At 38.8% G+C, this 17276-nt stretch overlaps 1 long non-coding RNA gene across 1 annotated transcript; it reads right to left on the minus strand.

Moving 5' to 3' along the window:
- Positions 1 to 1901: 1901 nt before the first annotated feature.
- Positions 1902 to 7072, minus strand: LOC147653400 (uncharacterized). Its single transcript, XR_015285865.1, has 4 exons — positions 5699 to 7072; positions 5325 to 5438; positions 2319 to 2458; positions 1902 to 1954 (listed from the first exon to the last, which is right to left on the minus strand). It is a non-coding gene; the product is annotated as an uncharacterized LOC147653400 (long non-coding RNA).
- Between the last annotated feature and the right edge of the window lie 10204 nt (positions 7073 to 17276).

Consider the following 17276-nt stretch of genomic DNA (forward strand, 5'->3'; position numbering starts at 1 on the left):
TGCTTCCCTTTCCCAACTCTTTCCATTTCAGGCCATTTATTTCTATCTGCAGAGCTTATTGGACCCTTTGGTGAGCTAATTCAGCTTGCAAAAACCTAACCTGAATTTATTCACTCTTTTGCTGGGCTCATTTTCTTCTGCTTTAATGAAATGATTCATCAAGAACTCAGACAAATATCAGAGCTGGTGTATGGAAAACAGCTGGAGCATGTGGATGGGAGCTGGAACAGAGAGGTGGAAAGATGAGAAAAGTGAGAATTCTTTCTTGTGGAAAAGGAGAGCTGCTGAGTCAGCCCCATCCATTTGGAGCAGAAAGTTCATTTGATACTTAAACTAAAACATCTCCAAAGAAACTCTTTAGGTGAAGTAGATTTCAAAGAACATACTTAAGGGTTCTGGAATCTGGAGCATCAAGAGAAACGTTTCTAAAGCAAGATCTCAGTTTGAGCAGATTGGTTCTCTATTATGATTAAGAAGAAAAGAGTCATTTAAAGTCAACATTCTATATTAGAAAAGAAAAAAATTCCCAGAGGAAAAAAAAATAAAGGAAGCTGTTGGTTTGTGATGCTACAATCCTGAATAAGAGTCTGAGTAGCTCTTTTTCGCTCTGGTGCCCAAACTCTGACAAAGTCCCTAATATATGGGCACATAAATACCCATAGGCTTATTCTTTTGAAAAATAGCAAGTAATACTGTGATAAAAGAATAGCTTCACGGAAAATCCTTTAAACACTGGAGATTAAATGGACATCAGAAAAAATGCTTACAGAAATCATTTCACTCTGTGAAAGCATTTCTAGTAGGATTCTGCAGGAATCTATATTAGGGCTGAGAAAATTCAGTGTTTCCATAGTGATGGAGAAGTAAACATGATACAGCTGCCAAAAAATAGGTAATTATTGGCAGAATGATAGATAACGATAGTGACAAGGATTTCCTGCAGAACAATCTGACAAGCAGGGTCCATTCAAAAAAAAAAAAACAACAGATATTTTCATCTGTATATTTAGCTGAACATGTTAATGTGAGGAATATTACAGAACTGGGGATTGCATCCTGGTAAACCACTAACCCTAAAATTATATAGTACTGCAGTGTAACAGGAACTCAGTATAAAGTCACAGTGAGTTATTGGGTCAGAAGGACAATTGCAAATCTTTGAGAAGAAGCAAAACATTGATACAAAATATTTTTGTCACATTAGTAGCCAAATAATCTTGCTTACTCCTGTTGGGTTGTTTTTTTTTTTTATTTGAAGGTGAATCTATAAAAATTATTTAAATGCTAGAAAGCAACAGCTTTCATTTCCCTAATTAACAGGGTTACAGGATTTCATTGTTTTAGTCCACACATGCATCCTGTACAAATTTGCTTGTCCTGAGAAAAAGGTTGTAGCTTCAGGATACAACTCCTCAAACCCAGGGAAATCTGCTTTCACCAGTACAATATTACTTGGTTTCCCTTTAAAGGTAATTTCTTCTATAGGGGCGGCAGCTTTTTTCCTAGGACAGTTTCCCACATTCATTCAAGAATGGCTGTCCTCTCTCGATTAACTCCATGCTCGTCCCTTGGAGCCACCCCACACTCACAGCCCTGGCTCAAAGGGAGGCTGAGAGGTGACGTGATGGGTACATCCAGGAGCAGGAAACCAGAGGTTTTAAATGTCTATTTCATCTAGCAGAGAGAGCTGTAACAGAGCAATGATGAACCAAGCCAAATTCAAAGTGCAAAGTGGGAACCTGCTGTAAACAGAGAAAGAGATTAAACAGTGAAACAAATTACCAGTGGAAGTGTTGGTTCCTCTGTCTCCTGGTGTCTTCATGTCAAGCACAGATGTCTGTGGTAGTCAAACACATTGCAGTCAGGATCAATTTAGGCACAAGAAAATGTTTCCTGATGTACAGAGGGGCAGTGTATACGTGCTGAAGGTTTTTACCTGCCTCCATCTGCATGTCTGTCAGCAAAGCAACATTAAGGAATTATTATATAAGTAATTTTAACATTATTTATTACATCAATTATTCTGGAGCTGATTAAGTACCAACATATAAAACCCAGGTTTTTTTCAGTTGAAGGTCCACTTAACTTGTTTTCTCCAGTGAGGCTAATGAAGATATGGGAACTTCAGCATTTTACAGAACTAAATGACTTTTCCTTCTCTGCATGATTTATCTCTTATTTGAAATTTCACCTCAGCTTTTTAAAGATGTGTAAGGATTTTTTTTTTGCCTTTTAGCTTGTCTACTTTATGGGTAAACCCCACTTGCTTAAGCCTTAGCTCTACTCCCCCACCCTACTCTGTGCTGTGGAGGCCTCACCTCAAATCCTGTGTGCAGTTCTGGCCACCACATTAAAATAAAGCTATTAAACCAGCATCCAAAGGAGGGCACCAAAGATGGTGAAGAGCCTTGAGGACAAAGCACAGGAGGAGGGGCTGAGGGCACTTGGTCTGTCCAGCCTGCAAAAGAGGAGACCGAGGAGAGGCTTCATTGCAGTTACAGCTTCCTTGTGTGGGGAAAGGGAAGGCCGGGCACTGATCCCTGCTCTGTGGTGACCAGGGAGAGGACCCAAGGGAATAGCTTGAAGAAGTTGTGCCAAAGGAGGTTTAGGATGAATATTAGAAAAAGGTTTTTTCACACAGAGGGTCTCAGGACACTGGGCCAGGCTGCCCAGGGCAGTGGTCACAGCACTGAGCCTGACAGAGTCCAAGTGTTCTAGCAACACCCACAGGCACAGGGTGTGATTATTGGGGTGTCCTGTGCAGGACCTGGGGATCTTTGCGAGCCCCTTCCAACCCATTCTGTGGTGATTCTGTGATTCTGTGTGTTCCATAAGTAAATCACTACTTCAATAGTTTATCAAATAGAAACAAAATATTAGCACCTGCTCTCACAAAATCAGTAACAAAACCAATATTTGCACCCTCTGAGATTATAGTACAATTTAAGAAGAAAGAGAATGATTTAAGGAAAATCCAGATGTGACTAGTCACCTGATTCATATGAAAGTTTCCCAAAACATTTTTGCAAATGGAGCGAATGAATAGTATAGTACTAAATTAGAGAACAGCAAATATATATCTGTTTAAACATTTATGCTCAATACTTTCAGGATTCAAAAGTATTTTTGAAAAACACCTGGCTTATTGAATAATCCAATAACATGACCCCTCTAGAAGCGGCACAGTGATTAACTGTGTTTATTATTTATAAAAATGTTCTTGACTAAGCTTTATCTTTTTTTTCTATTTTTTAACTGAGGCAGCCTTAATGGCAAGAATGTAAAGGAAGATTTTAACTACAACATGATAGCAAGATGGAATAGTTTTAATTAGAGAATTGTAATATTCCACGTGTAATGGAAGAGATTTACAGTGTAGTAAATTTGATCTATATGTCTCTCAACTTGAATCTCACAGCTTTTTTCTATAAAAATTACCTAAATCCTGACAATTTTTTTAGGATTTGAGAGTCTTGACATTCTCTGAAAAATTTTATTGTGAGTCCTTTAAAATTGCAGTAATAAACATGAGAATATTTGTGTGCTTAAGAAAGTATTTAAATGTGATTTTCAGAAGAGATTTCTCTAAAGTTCATCAATTAAATGTCCCTTTTTTTAGATATCTAGTAAAGCAACAGTTTTTGTGAAAAAAAACCAACAAAAAACCAAAAACCCCAACCTTTTTGCTGCTCCAATTAAACTGTAGATCAAAACCTGAGACAGGCATTGCCTATACAGACTTTTCCAAGGACTCATGGAGAGCTTTTGTGTTGGGTTTTTTGGTGCTTGCTTGAGCCATTTTTTAAAAGATACATAATTAGATCCTGAAACTTTTTAATTATAATATCTAATTGCAACACTCACATTTCAATTAAAACAAAGCAGTCTAAAACCATAGGGTGTTAGAAGCTTATAAGGAGGGTATAATTTATTGCCATTTTGATGATCTCTAAGTCTTCAACTTATATCAATTATAAATAACTCATTTGAAAATGAATACAAGTGAAATTAACTAAAGTGACACCACTTTCTTTTTGTGATCTGAAAATATATGCATAAATGGCAAGAAAATGTTAATTGACCTTAACCTTTTCTGTGATAAGTCTCTTCAGTAATGTAGTAATACTTGGCACTTATATAGTATAGTACCTCTTATCTGAAGATCTCAAAGATCCTTACAAAAAATTAATTAAATCTCACAGCGCTTCTTTGCCTTAGTCACGTGAAGTATTAAATAGGTGCTTAAACTGGAAACTAGAGGCTAAAACTAACATTTTCAAAACATGATACCTAATTTTAGGAATAGGGCCCTAAATCTGGTTAATGTGATAACTTATTCTCTATAAAACCACACTTGCCATTGAACCTAGGGTTCTAATGACTCATAAGCACAGAGATTTTGACTCAAAAGGTCTTTGATGCAAAGACTTGATTATTTTGGCTTTTATAATGCCAAGCAAATCACAGGTCAGATAGTGCAGAGACTCCTACTTGGAGGAAGCAGAGACATTCTCTCACCTCTAACACCTTCTAATTCTGCTCTGAGAACACAGAGAATTTATCTTTGCAACACATCACCATCACAGGTATGAACTGTCTCCTGGAGGTGCCTCTCTCCACCAGCAGTGGGGGTAACCAACAAACTTGCTAAGGAAGATGCTAATTTTGAGAGGGCCAATATTGTGTGAGAAGAATTTCACGCTAATTAGGTTGACTCCTACACTAATGAACCTGACTACCACAATTCTAGCATTAAGAAATCACAAGGAATAGGTACAAGGAATACAGGCATCCTTTAAATACAGCACTTTGAATCAGGTATTTCTTTGTTGCTTCGAAACTAAAGACATAAAGATAGAATAAGCTTTATAATTATTACCTCATATCCTTGTTAACATATGCTGCAGTCTGGATAACCATAAAAAACTTCATTCCTGAGCAAGGCTTGTAATCATAAAGCTTGGAAATGTAAGTTGGTGTCAAGCAAGGTGTAACCACATATTTGTGTGGATGAATGCAATGGTGCATGCACATATTGCACCTTAATTCCAGGAATTCCTGCCTGAGGAAGCAGTTCAGTGTCAATTCAAATAGAGGCATCTGTGCAGGATGGGAATTCTCTCTTGCATGTAATTCATCCATGGTGGATTTGAGGAGGAAGACCTAATCTCACCAACAACCAATCATTCCCCCTTGGAAATAATTAGGATTATGAGCAGAGGTGACAATTTGTGTTGGCATGGAGCTCAGCAGTCCATCAAAAAATCTCCTAGGAGAGACTGGACAGTCTTTGGGAAGTCCCATTTAAGGGAGACAGGTTGTACCTTATTTTCAGCATCTCAGTCCCCAGCTCCTAGGTGTCTTCTCAGCTGATGCAAGAAAATTTTTGAATTCTGACTTCTAGGTGTCCTGTGTTGGGCATTTCCAAAACTGAGAGCCTTGGGAAGGAAAAAAAAAATTTAAAAAAAATGTTTTTAAATGTTCACAGATACCTTATTTTCACAGAAGTTACTATCTATAAATTTGTGTAGTTATAGTCCTTGGAAGATCTCAAGCTTATATACTTTTATGTCCTATACCTCCACTACCAATGTCTCTTGATGATTTGGTTTGGCTTTGTTCTTCTCTACTTTAATCTTGAACACAATTCACACAGGCAAAAAAAATAGCAGGCAATTCATATTTGAAAACCACCTACCAAAAATATAATCACTTGACATTCAGTTCCACAAGCACTTTGCAGGACTGGGCCACCTTTATCTATGTTACAGTGCACCATCAAGAAATGGCAATTGATAAAAACATGATCCAGCTTCCCTTGCAAACAACAGAGATATCTTGTTTTGTTTTCTTTGGCTCTAGAACCATTGCATGATCTTGTTGTATCCAATAAAAAAAATTATACTATCTAATTTTGTAGATTTCATTTGTTTCTCAGTGAAGATCAATAAAGTGAAAATCTCTTAGAAGAATCAAATGTATTTCTTAGTATTTTATTAAAATAACAAAAGACACATTCCAAAAATACTTTTTCTGTTGCTGTCACTGTGAAATCCTTGAATGGGAGTATTCAGGGCAGAATAAGACCAGCTGGAGCTGAGTGCAATTCTGGGGAAAACTTTCATATCTCATGGGGCCAGTAATGTACATTGTGCATTCAGCACCACAAAAGTTTGCTGTCAATGCTTGAGAGTCTTCTTAGAAAATAACGTATGTCTGTTCTGCTCAGCACTTAGGGAGCACATGCTTTTTCTAGGTGTCTCCATGAGCAGAAGTATGATGAACACATTGCACATTATTTAATTACACAGTTGGCATTTTCTAAAATGGCAATTTGAGTATTTCCTTACAATCCTGGAGCACCTCCCTGAATTAGTTTAAAAAAATTACAGAGCCAAACTAGGTAGAGTTTTCTTTCCTTAGATTAATTTGCATTTTCTGACTAATTTTCCTTTTGTAGCTCTAATAAGTATAAGGTTTGGCAGGATCAGCAAATTTTGGAATTGAACCATTGTATTATTATATGTCAGTCCTCCTTCAATAACAATTTTAAAGTTAGCCAGCTCCTCAAATGGATTAAAGAAACCTTATATACCATGAAAGGACATCTTAAGTGCACCCAAAAGTTCATTTTCAATTGAATTTTGCATTCTCTTTGAAAAAAGATCTTATGCAAGGCCATCAGCTGTATGGGTGCCAATTAATAACTGGGAAGACAGCTGCTGGTTCAGTTATTTATAAAGGCTTATTTATCAGTATGACCACTGAGAAAGTCAAAACCCTTGACCTAGTTTATGTTTTCAGCTGGATTTCAGCGTTGTCCATCCTGTTGCCTTATAAATAATTCTTATATTATTGGTGCTGAAACAGCAAATATCCATGTCGGCGTATTTAAAATGCAGAAAGTGCCGCGATTGAATTTGAACTTTGCCCTCCTCCAAATGAGTGCTGTGATTCCAGGATAAGCCCTCTCCTCGTGCCTGTTGGCAAACCACACAAAGTCTCCTTGTTCAGCACCTGTCTCTGACACAGCAGGCTCCTTTTGGGCTGACTCCAAAGACCTGCCCCACTCAGCTCTCCGGGTGTGTGGGCTTGATTAGCATTGCAGGAGAGCTCCTTGCAAACCTCATCTGTTACCTGATCCTGCCTGCTGACACATCCGTCCATCTTCCAGAGGGCCTTTCAGCCTCTCCTCACAGCTGCTTGCAGTTCCTTTCTGGTCCTGTTCAAGTTTTGCACAGCTGTGGGAGTCTGGCTGTGGCTTGGATCCCAATCTCCTTCCAGTGCCTCTCTGTGTGCATTGTACTTGCTGGAGACTGCTCAGCCTGATCCAGCTGCCGCTGGGTTTTGGTGGGAAGGGGTTAAATCTGGATTTTTAGCACAATTCAGACAGTGAACTTCTTTTTTCCTCCTGCCCAGCAAAGCAGTTTGCTGCTCATATGGGACCAATGCTCAGCTGACAAATAACCCCACTGACACAGCACAACTGGGCAGATTTATATCGGCTAAGGAGCCAGCTTTCCAGGGAATGCCAAAGGCCTATCTGCTCACACAGGCTTGTGCTTCTCAGGTTGTCAGAAAGACACTGGACTTAACCTTCGCTGTTGTCTTGACCTTTTAAAGCCTAGTTCCAAGCACTGCTCCTCCCCACCTGAAATGAGGGATCTGATCAAGCTTCTGAAGCTTGAGAACCTCCCTTGGTGCCTGAGCTCTGTCCCTCACCCCAGCCTGGGGAATAACTGAGGAAGCTGCAGAGCTCATCTATGTTCAAAGGCATCCAGGATGGGGGACTTGGCTCTGAAGACAGTTTTTAAGGTTGAATATTTGGTTTTTTCTTCTTCTTGTTGTCATTAATAGTTTGTCACACATAGTTCTGTTTGCAGGACTGGATGTGTCTTTTTAGTAGTTGTAATTTTTCAAAGACGGATACTGATAGGACAAGGGGCGATAGTTTTAAGTTAAAACAGTTTTAAGTTTAAGTTTATAAGTTTAAGTTTTAAGTTTATATTGGACATTAAGAGAAAACCTTTTACTCAAAGGGTTGTGATGCCCTGGCATAGGCTGTCCAGAGAATTTGTGGGTGCCCCATGCCTGGAAATGTTCAAGGCCAGGTTGGGTGGGACTCTGAACAACCTGGTTAGTGTAAGTTGTTCTTGCCTATGGAAGGGTGGTGGAACTAGAGGATTTTTAAGGTCTCTTCTACACTTCTATGGACACCTGGAGCTCCAGGGAAAACTAAAAATGACCATTCATTTTTGATTGCTTGTTCTTAATTTTCCATCCCTGGAGAGATCTGAAATAATAAATATTTGCTCTAAGCAAATCAAGGTAGACAAACAAAAGGAAGATACACCTCACAGTAACCAACAACATTAAACATTTTTAAATAGCTTGCCTTGTGCTATTTTTTAAATATCTACATTATATATCTCAATTTAGCTTGCAACTTGTTTAATGTGTCCCTTCTGATTGTTCAAGTGCTCAGACACTGAGTGACGCTGGAAGCCAAACGAACAGGAGCTGTATCCTGTACACTGTCCTTGGAGAAATAGAAAGAGAACAGAAAAGTTCATCACTGAAAACAGTCCCTTACAGATTTAGGTGACCCTGCAAGATTATGCCATTCACAAATCTATTAAACTTCATTTTCAAACCTGTTGGTATAAATTACAAAAATCAGGTCTTGCTGCGTGCCTTTAGAACATACAATGAAATATCTCATTGTTTAGGCAGCAAGATGGATGAAGTCTAAATTCAGAATAACTACAGAGATAAATTAGCTAAAGTCTATGGCACTGAACACAATTATAAAATGCAAGAAGGTTTTGTGTAATTTCTGTTTCTAAACAGTGTGGTCTGACTCTTTCCATTATTGCCAGCTCAAATATCAGAGTATGAACAGGTTTCTAAATTCCAGCAAAGACTTACAACTAAAGCCCCTGGTTGTGCCTTCTGAAGCATGTCTAAAACTGTAGTCAGGTAAAATTTCCTACTGATCCATGAAATGCTAAAGTATAACAGTACCATTTGGCTGCAAACACCTGTTTCAATTAATTCTCTTACATGTTTCATGCCTTGAAAGCTTTTGTCTTTCTCTTTAAGTCTCTCTGTCAAGGACCACAGATGTTTTGTTTTTGCTGAAGCCCTACTATGCTTTCAGTAACAAGAGGTGAATGAAATAAATTTACAAAACATATTGTTCATGGGCATTCATCATTTACAATGTATGTAGGCATAGTTGTCAAATAAGAGAAACAATCCTAAAGGTCTTGGCAAGACAACAGCCAGCCCTGTGCTGTACTTGGTGGATATCTCATTCTGTTACACACTCAGGGAAAAAAATATTCTTGTGAGTGGGGGAACAGAGCTCCTTGCTCTCCTGCTGGCCTGGCAGGCAGTGCTGTACCTTCCAAACCATCTTGTGAATTTATGCTGAGATCTCTCTTTGCTTAGTGTGGGGCATCACTTTAGGCAAGAGCCCCTCAGTGTAACACTGATATGCACAATTATCTGACACCAGAAAATCACAGTTTTCCACATTCTTGATAAAAGTGGAGGCACTGTATTGAGTGCTGTGTGACTCGCAACATGTGACATGGAAATAAGATACCTAGCTGCAATGCAATGCAGATGCAATGAAATTTTGTCTCAAATACTTTCAAAATCCTCGATTAGCAGTTATTTCCCACCTATGGCTCTTACACAATGTGAAGGCATCCAGCTTTTGCCAGTTAACCACCACCCTCCCTGCACTGTAGGGTCTGTCACACATAACCTGCGATTCTTTAAGCAGCTCCTTGAATTTCCAAACAGAGAGAAGGGCAATTTTATATCTTTAGAAGTGGGCTAACAGGATCATTTGTCTCACTTTGCACTGTTTTTCAGGAGGACCATAGTGGTGCACTGAAGAACTGGATCTGCCTCCTTACATTATCCACAGGATGCCTTTGGATTATCTTTCAAGTTGTTCTGTACCCAAACCTGATACACACCACAGACAACCCAGAGGCCATTTATCCAGGAGAGCTTTTCCATAGAGCATCCTGATAATCCTGAAGTTCATCATTTACAAGGCTGCAAAGAATCATCTCTGCCACTGTCACCTTCAGTCATAACACCCACAATCATTTCACCTCCCCCAGAATTTCAGCCCACAGCAGTTGCACATCCTGCCTTCCCCTTTACACTAATATAACTTCAAAATGCCTGTTCCTTTTGCTCCAGCAGGAAAATCTGGAAAGAAGTCTCCTGCACCTCCTTGTATAAAAGCAGCATGAATAAAATCATCATTCAACAAAAATCAACTAAAAGTAACACCTATGTGAGAAGATATTTTTGCCTGCTTGGTTTCAGTTTCAAGTAGAACACTGATTTTCTTTGGTCTGGTCAAATGCAATGTAGTTCCATTGGTTGTAAAAAAATTTATAATTCTGTGTTTAAACTGTTGTAGAAAAGATTTTTTTTTTCTCCATGACACTGTAAGAGAGAAGTGTCTGCACTTCAGCTTTTAAAATTGTTCCAACTGGAATAGATATTTTTCCATCCACAATGAAAAGCTAAGAGGGGAGATCTTAGTTAAGACTTTGATGATTGTTTGTGTGTTTATTTGGATTTTCTTAATGCTGAGAGTTTTTGTGGGACACTTGAAACAAATATTTTATGACTGAATTTCATATTTAATTCCAATAATAGTTTTAAAGGGTTTTTTTAATGCCTTTCTGAGAGTAACAAAATGATAGCTTTGCACAGTTTTGGGAATGTATATGATAAGTATTGCAAATTAATTTTTCAATAGCTCCACCTTGAAATTTCCCTTTTTGTTGTGGGGAAAAAAAAACACACAAAACTGTCAAAATTTCTAAACCTGTTTCCCACATGTCAGCCACTGTGCAAACATATGTTTTTTATGTCAGGTTTTAGACAGAAAGAACTTTTAGGATGGGAATTGCAGAATTTGAGGCACAAATGCTGAAAAATAATGAGAATTATTTCAAAATATGGACAAGACTATTTGAAATATGAAAAATAATATTTGAAAAAAATAGCAGGGATTAATCAAGTGTGGTAAACCCGAGACACTGATATTTTCTTATCAAATTTTTAGACTTAAGACCTTTGTGCAGAAAACTTTTCCTGAAACTGCTCAGTAACACACCAAGGTTTCCATTATTCTACTTTCCATCCTGTATCAAGGTGCTGGAATTATAATATATATATATATATATATATTATATTTTTAATTCAGCATGAGATGATTTTTTAGAATTCTTAGTCAAATTCAGCTCAAGTTCAAATATGAGGGAGCTTTGGCATTGATTTTGCTACAAAAAGAAAGGCCAATGGTTCATAATATTTTGCTCCAAGTGGGCAATCACAGGATGAATTGCTGAGTCCAAAACCCTCTTGGCTTTAGCATGATACTGGACTAAAGCTGAGTATTAGATTTCCATGAGCATTGTTAACTTTTCCTTCCCTGCTGAAATCTGAGGATCTGGGAGAAGGTTTTTGCCTTGTTTCAATCCATAAATCTCTAGGAAAGCATTTTGCAGATACTAAAAGGTATTTTGTTTAAAACATGCTCAGACCCCAGTGAAGTGATATTGTTTGCCTAGAAAATATTAATTCTGGACCCAAAAATTATATAAAGAATTAGCTCTTTGTATTGTAAATAGGCTGAAGATTCTACTTTATTGACTTCTAATATGACTGAAGAATTTAGCAAGATCAAGGAAATAAACCTTTTTTTTCCTTTTTTTTCTGCTCTAATTCAAGGAAACAGGTCCTGCAGCTGAAGAAGGAACTATCACAGTGCTACAGGAGCCACCACTAATATCACAAGACCAATTAGAATAATAGAATTTTTTAGGTTGGATAAAATTTTTAAGGTCATTAAGTCCAAACATTGACCCAGCACTGCCAAGTCCACCACTAAACCATATAAATCACTCTAGAGGTCAAGAGAGAGAAATAGAGAGAATAGAGGTAAATACACTTTGAGGATTCAGTTCATCTAATCTTAGCACTTTCCACCAAAATTATACACACCTGTGGAGTTCAAGGATGGCTTAGAGGTAGATTTCAGTTACTCACTTTAAACACCAGTCTTTATTTATTGCTTTTAGACTTACTTTTCCACACATTTCTCCCTGACTCCAGCCAACCATGAAAGCAGCTAGCCTTGTAGAAACAGATATGTGGAACTTAATATAGGAAGAAACCAACAGGTATCCAAGCAAATAATTCTGCCTTTTGATGCATGTGTTTCTCTCTCCATTGTAACCTGGAGGTGGGGGGCTCTTATGGGTAGATGTTTTCAAATTAACATCATTCCACTGTGTCTCCTTCACAGCCAGGACTTCATGTGAGGTGACAGTCCTGGCAGATATGGGGTGTGTAAGCTGGGGGAGCTGTGCCTCCTGAGTCCCACAGTCTCACATCAAATCTCACTTGGAGATGTCATCATCATGACAGTTTTGGGTGTGTTTTTCTCTTGTTGAACATTTTTGAAAGACATAACTTTTAAATGACAATTCAAATCTATGCAGATTGGTGAGGGAATAAAATCTGAGGTGCTTATCCATCTGGAGGAAAAAAACCAAAACAGGGCAGCATTTATCAGTTCTGATTTTCAAGCAGAATCTTTGTGGACACACATGCATGTGATTGCAGGCCTGATCAAAATATCTAATTTCTAAAGAGATCATTCTATTGTTCAGTACTTTCCTGTGGATCGGTTTGATTGTTACATGGCTTATGTATTTAACTCCAAATTTTGGGGTTTGCTTTGCAAACCAGTTAAATCAAAATATAGATTCTGCAGCACTTTGAAACGCGGGCAGCAGCATTTTATTCTTCCTACATCTCAGACCCTAAAGAGTCCCCATGCTGCTCATCCTCAAAAGAGGATAGAGGTATTTCATTGTATTCCATGGAATGTCTCTTCTCTATTTTAAACTCACACAGCATTAATTCATATCCTGGCCTCCAACAAGCTGCAACCTGACTAGAAAGAGTGAGATTAGCTTTCAGAAAACTTTCCAGGCTAAGGATAATATAGATATTTCATGTGTCACTCTCTTATCCTTATCACAAAGATCTATATAAATGACTTTCTGGCATTCCTCTACTTATCTGTTACACAGCATTACAGATCTGTAAGATTACACTTTCTGTGGGCTCTGAGATTCTCTCTTGAATCCAGATATTCAGCATTGTTTTCACCACACTTGGACTTTGTTCCACTTTTAGTAGCAGCATGAAGTCAGTCACATTTAAATCAGATGAATACCTGAATTTTTCATATTAATTAAAGTTCAATAGATTCCTTATAAAGAATAGATGAAAGGAGCAGCAGTGACACGGGAGTCATGTAGGCCGGATTTTCTGCAGATTAGCTAAAGCTGGTATGAACTTCCTCCCCAGCTTTCTTAAATATTTCCTGCTTTTTTGAAGAGATTGACAAATAAGGTTTTGCATAATAGCACAGAAGCAATTTCCTCATCATTTCCACAATGTAAAGAAGAGAGAGAATTTAAAAAAATAAAAAAGACTGACATGAAAAGAACCCCAGGGCTGCCTCTCCAACATGTAGTTTCTTGAAATGCTGTTAAGTGCACAGGACCCTGATCACCCTTCAGTGTAATTCTTCCAGTCACACTGGGTTACAATGGTGATAAATTTAGCTTTGACATGTTTAGGGATAGATTCCTGAAAAAAGAACTAGAAGAGTTTCTTAAAACAGTGCATTTTTGGCAACTGATCAAATTGATTATTTATGAAAGAAAACTCCCACATTACTGTAAGGTAATGGACTATATTATCATAGACTCACAGAATAACTGGGGTTGGAAGGGACCATTAAAGGGACATCTCCCACTATCCCAGGTTGCTCAGAGCCCTGTCCAGCCTGGCCTTGGACACTTCCAGGGATGGGGCAGCCACAGTTTCTCACAGACCTGTGCCTGTGTGTTATCACCCTCATTGTAAACAATTTCCTCCTCATGTCTAGTCTGAATCTACCTTCTTTTAGTTTAATGCCATTATCCCTTGTTCTTTCACTACAGACCTTGCTAAAAGATTTGTCACCATCTCTCTTAGAAGGCCCCTTGAAGTGCTGAAAGGCTGCAACAAAATCTTATGTAATTTTCTTTTCTCCAGGCTGAGCAACCCCAGCTTTTTCAGCTTTTCCTCTTGGGAGAGATGGTCCAGGCAGATGATTATTGTCTCCCTCCTCTGGTCCTGCACCAACCAAGCTACTCTTACCACAAATTCTGCAGATTCTTGTATTGCTTTTTTTGCTGGTGAAGAACCTGTTGCTAAAATATGTCTCATTTGTTCTCAGTATCCTTGAGTATTCAGAAGAGACTTAGTTATACATGCAGAAATAAGTCAAAGTGAGTGTTTAAAGTGAGTAGTTTAAAAGTGGAAATTGTGAAACCAATTTTAATTTAATTTAGAAAATAGGTAAATTAACAAATAGGTTAACAGGTATATGACAGATTTTTCAGGCCACCTTTTAATAAGTTCTATTTTAAACAAACCACTCATTATTTAAGGAAATTTTGCTTGTGGACATCACCACTTTTTTCTAATTAATATTTGTAAAACTACTGGTAGTATAGGTAGCAATTCTATATTTTTCTGGGAGATCAGTTAGTTAACATTTTTTTCAACATTGGGTTTGTTTGGGTTTCCCCCTTGGTACAAAGTTATTAGTGTAAGGCTTGCTTTGGCTTCATTTTGGATGACAGTCACTAAAGGGGTCAACCCAAGACAGGCATACCCTAAAAGCCTTTGACTTGGAATTCACTTGTAGCCAGGGCAACAGCAAGAGTGCCCACTATGAAATTCATAGTATGAGTAGGGAAATTCCTTCTGACTTTCTCCTTTGAAAGGGGAGAGGTGGGATTTAGGATATGATTCAGTTCTGATCAGGAGAAAGGACGTGCTTCATTGTGTATCCTGTATTTCTGACACATATAGGAAAATATTTCCATTTTCTAGGAGGAGCACCATTGCTCCCCACACTCACAGAGGCTGTGAACAGTGAACTTGGTCTTTCCTCAGCACTCAGAGAACAGCAACTCCACTCTTATGCCATTGAGTCACCTAGAAGCCTCCCAAGGCTCTCCTAGCTGCAAAGTTTCCTCAGTTATCCACAATGGCTCTGAAACACAGAGACCACATTTGGGGTACCAGGGCACTGAACTTCTCCAGCTGCCTCACAGATCCATCAAGTCAAGCCATGGATTGGTGGTGTCCCTGAATGAGACAGGAGACGAAGCTCCTCCAATTGAAACATCTACAGCCATGTAGAGATTACTTCTTTAGTCTGTACAGCCACCAGATACACATCCCAATGTGACATTAAAATGTAATCCTGACTATTAGCCAGGCAGCCAGTAGCACAGGGAAGTTTCTAAGTAGATTAACTGCTTTCTCCATCTCTGCAAGAGCCACCTGCACTCTGACTTTTTAAAAATAACAAGGCTGAAGTTGATGCTACAGTGACTCTAAACTTGTATTCCTGCACAGGGATCAGTGAGATAACATCCATTAGACAGTGGATTTAGCATTTATTATCTCCCTTCCACTAAAGGGACTGTTCTTGAGGGAGTCAGCAGCATGGTCCAGCTGGTATAGCATTATGGGAAGCATGAAGAGGAGTTCTCAGCAGGAGTCTGATCCCATGGGCTATTAGCCCTCCTTTTCTCCAGCTACAGCACCAAAACAACCTTTCAGATCAAAGCTCTGTTTTGAGAGAGATGCTTCTTGTTTCACACTGACTTAAGTGTCTAAAAAATTTAAGCCAGACTAAGCTGTGGTAAAGACTGAGGCTCATCTTTAATCTTCTTGGTGACAGAAATCTGAACATTCCAGGCCAAGCCAATACAATGGCTTGTACCATTTCCAAAGTTGTTTTCTATGTGGGACGCATGGACTGAAAGCATCCCTGAGCCATTCTGTCTTGCTGCAGTGTCCTGAAAGCACAACACAAGGGTGTGCTGAGAAGCAAGAGATTTCTGGAAAGCTGGAAGGTAACCTTCAGCAGCAGCAAGCTTCCAGAACATGCTGGTCTGATCTAGAGCTGTAGGTAACCCACCTTGCCTGGGATTTGTCCCTGGTGTAAGGGTAATGTGTGTATACTCTTGGTCCTTGTGTCTGAGCATCTATAAACTTCCTAAAACGGAAGAGCTGGGTGCCCCAGTAATTTTGGGGAATGCACAGATGCACAGGAGCACAGGACCACTGGAAAGACTTATGGAAATGTTGGGGATTCCTTTGAGGACTTCACATTACACTGCACCATAGCTCAGCTGCTCCCTACATGCCTCACTCCTTCTCAGGGCAATCGAGACTTTGCATGTCCAGCCAAAGGGCAATAGAACATGGACCACTGGCAATTTCTGACCCTGCCTCCTGCAGGAAGGCCTCAAGAAGCGTTCAGCAACCCCCTTCTAACTGAAGTTCCTGCAAAGATGGAGCTCCAGGTACTCCCAGACCTCATTCTACAACAGCAAAAAGCAAATGAGCCTTCAACTATTGTTATATACTAAAACAATATTTACAGATACTGTACTGTAGGAGTGTATGACATTTCAGAGGAATTTGATAAGAACTGTGCTGAGTTTGGCTGAGGTACAATTAGTTTTTTTCACAGCAGCTAATATGGGGATATGACTTGGATTTGTGCTGGAAATGGTGTTGATAATTCAGGGATGTTTTTGTTAATGCTAGGCAGGGCTTACACGGAGTCAAGGCCTTGGCTGTTTCTCCACCCACTCATCTTGTCACTTACATTGGAATCTGTCTACAGGGTTCTAAATGATGGGTAGTGAAAAACAAAGTTGAAAGTTGCTGGGAGGTATCTAGCAGATACTGCAGGAGTCAGGTCAGGCCTCAATGTCTTCATTTTGGTCCAGGGGAAAAGAGCTAACAGAATACTAATGAAAGTTGCAGATGGTACTAGAATCAGTAAAGGTTATCAACCCCAGTGAAATAATGCAATAGGACCTGAATAGGTTAGGAATCTGGGCTTAAAGCAAAATTGTGTTTAGCCTAGAAAATTGCAAACTAATCCCACCAGAGAAAAAATAATTAATGTTGAGTAGCAAAGGGAGGAAGGCAAAAAGAGCCTGAAATGCAGAGTTATTGAAAGAGATCTGAGGTGAGAGAAAACTTTTAAGTTAGAGATAAATTTGCAGTGTGAAGCAGAAAGAAAAAAAATATTGTTGAGTTAAAGACTTAGGCAAAATTCATGAGTGTCATAAAACAAG

Source organism: Cyanistes caeruleus, chromosome 4, assembly GCF_971803275.1.
Source record: "Cyanistes caeruleus chromosome 4, bCyaCae1.hap1.1, whole genome shotgun sequence".
Lineage (NCBI taxonomy): Eukaryota > Metazoa > Chordata > Aves > Passeriformes > Paridae > Cyanistes > Cyanistes caeruleus.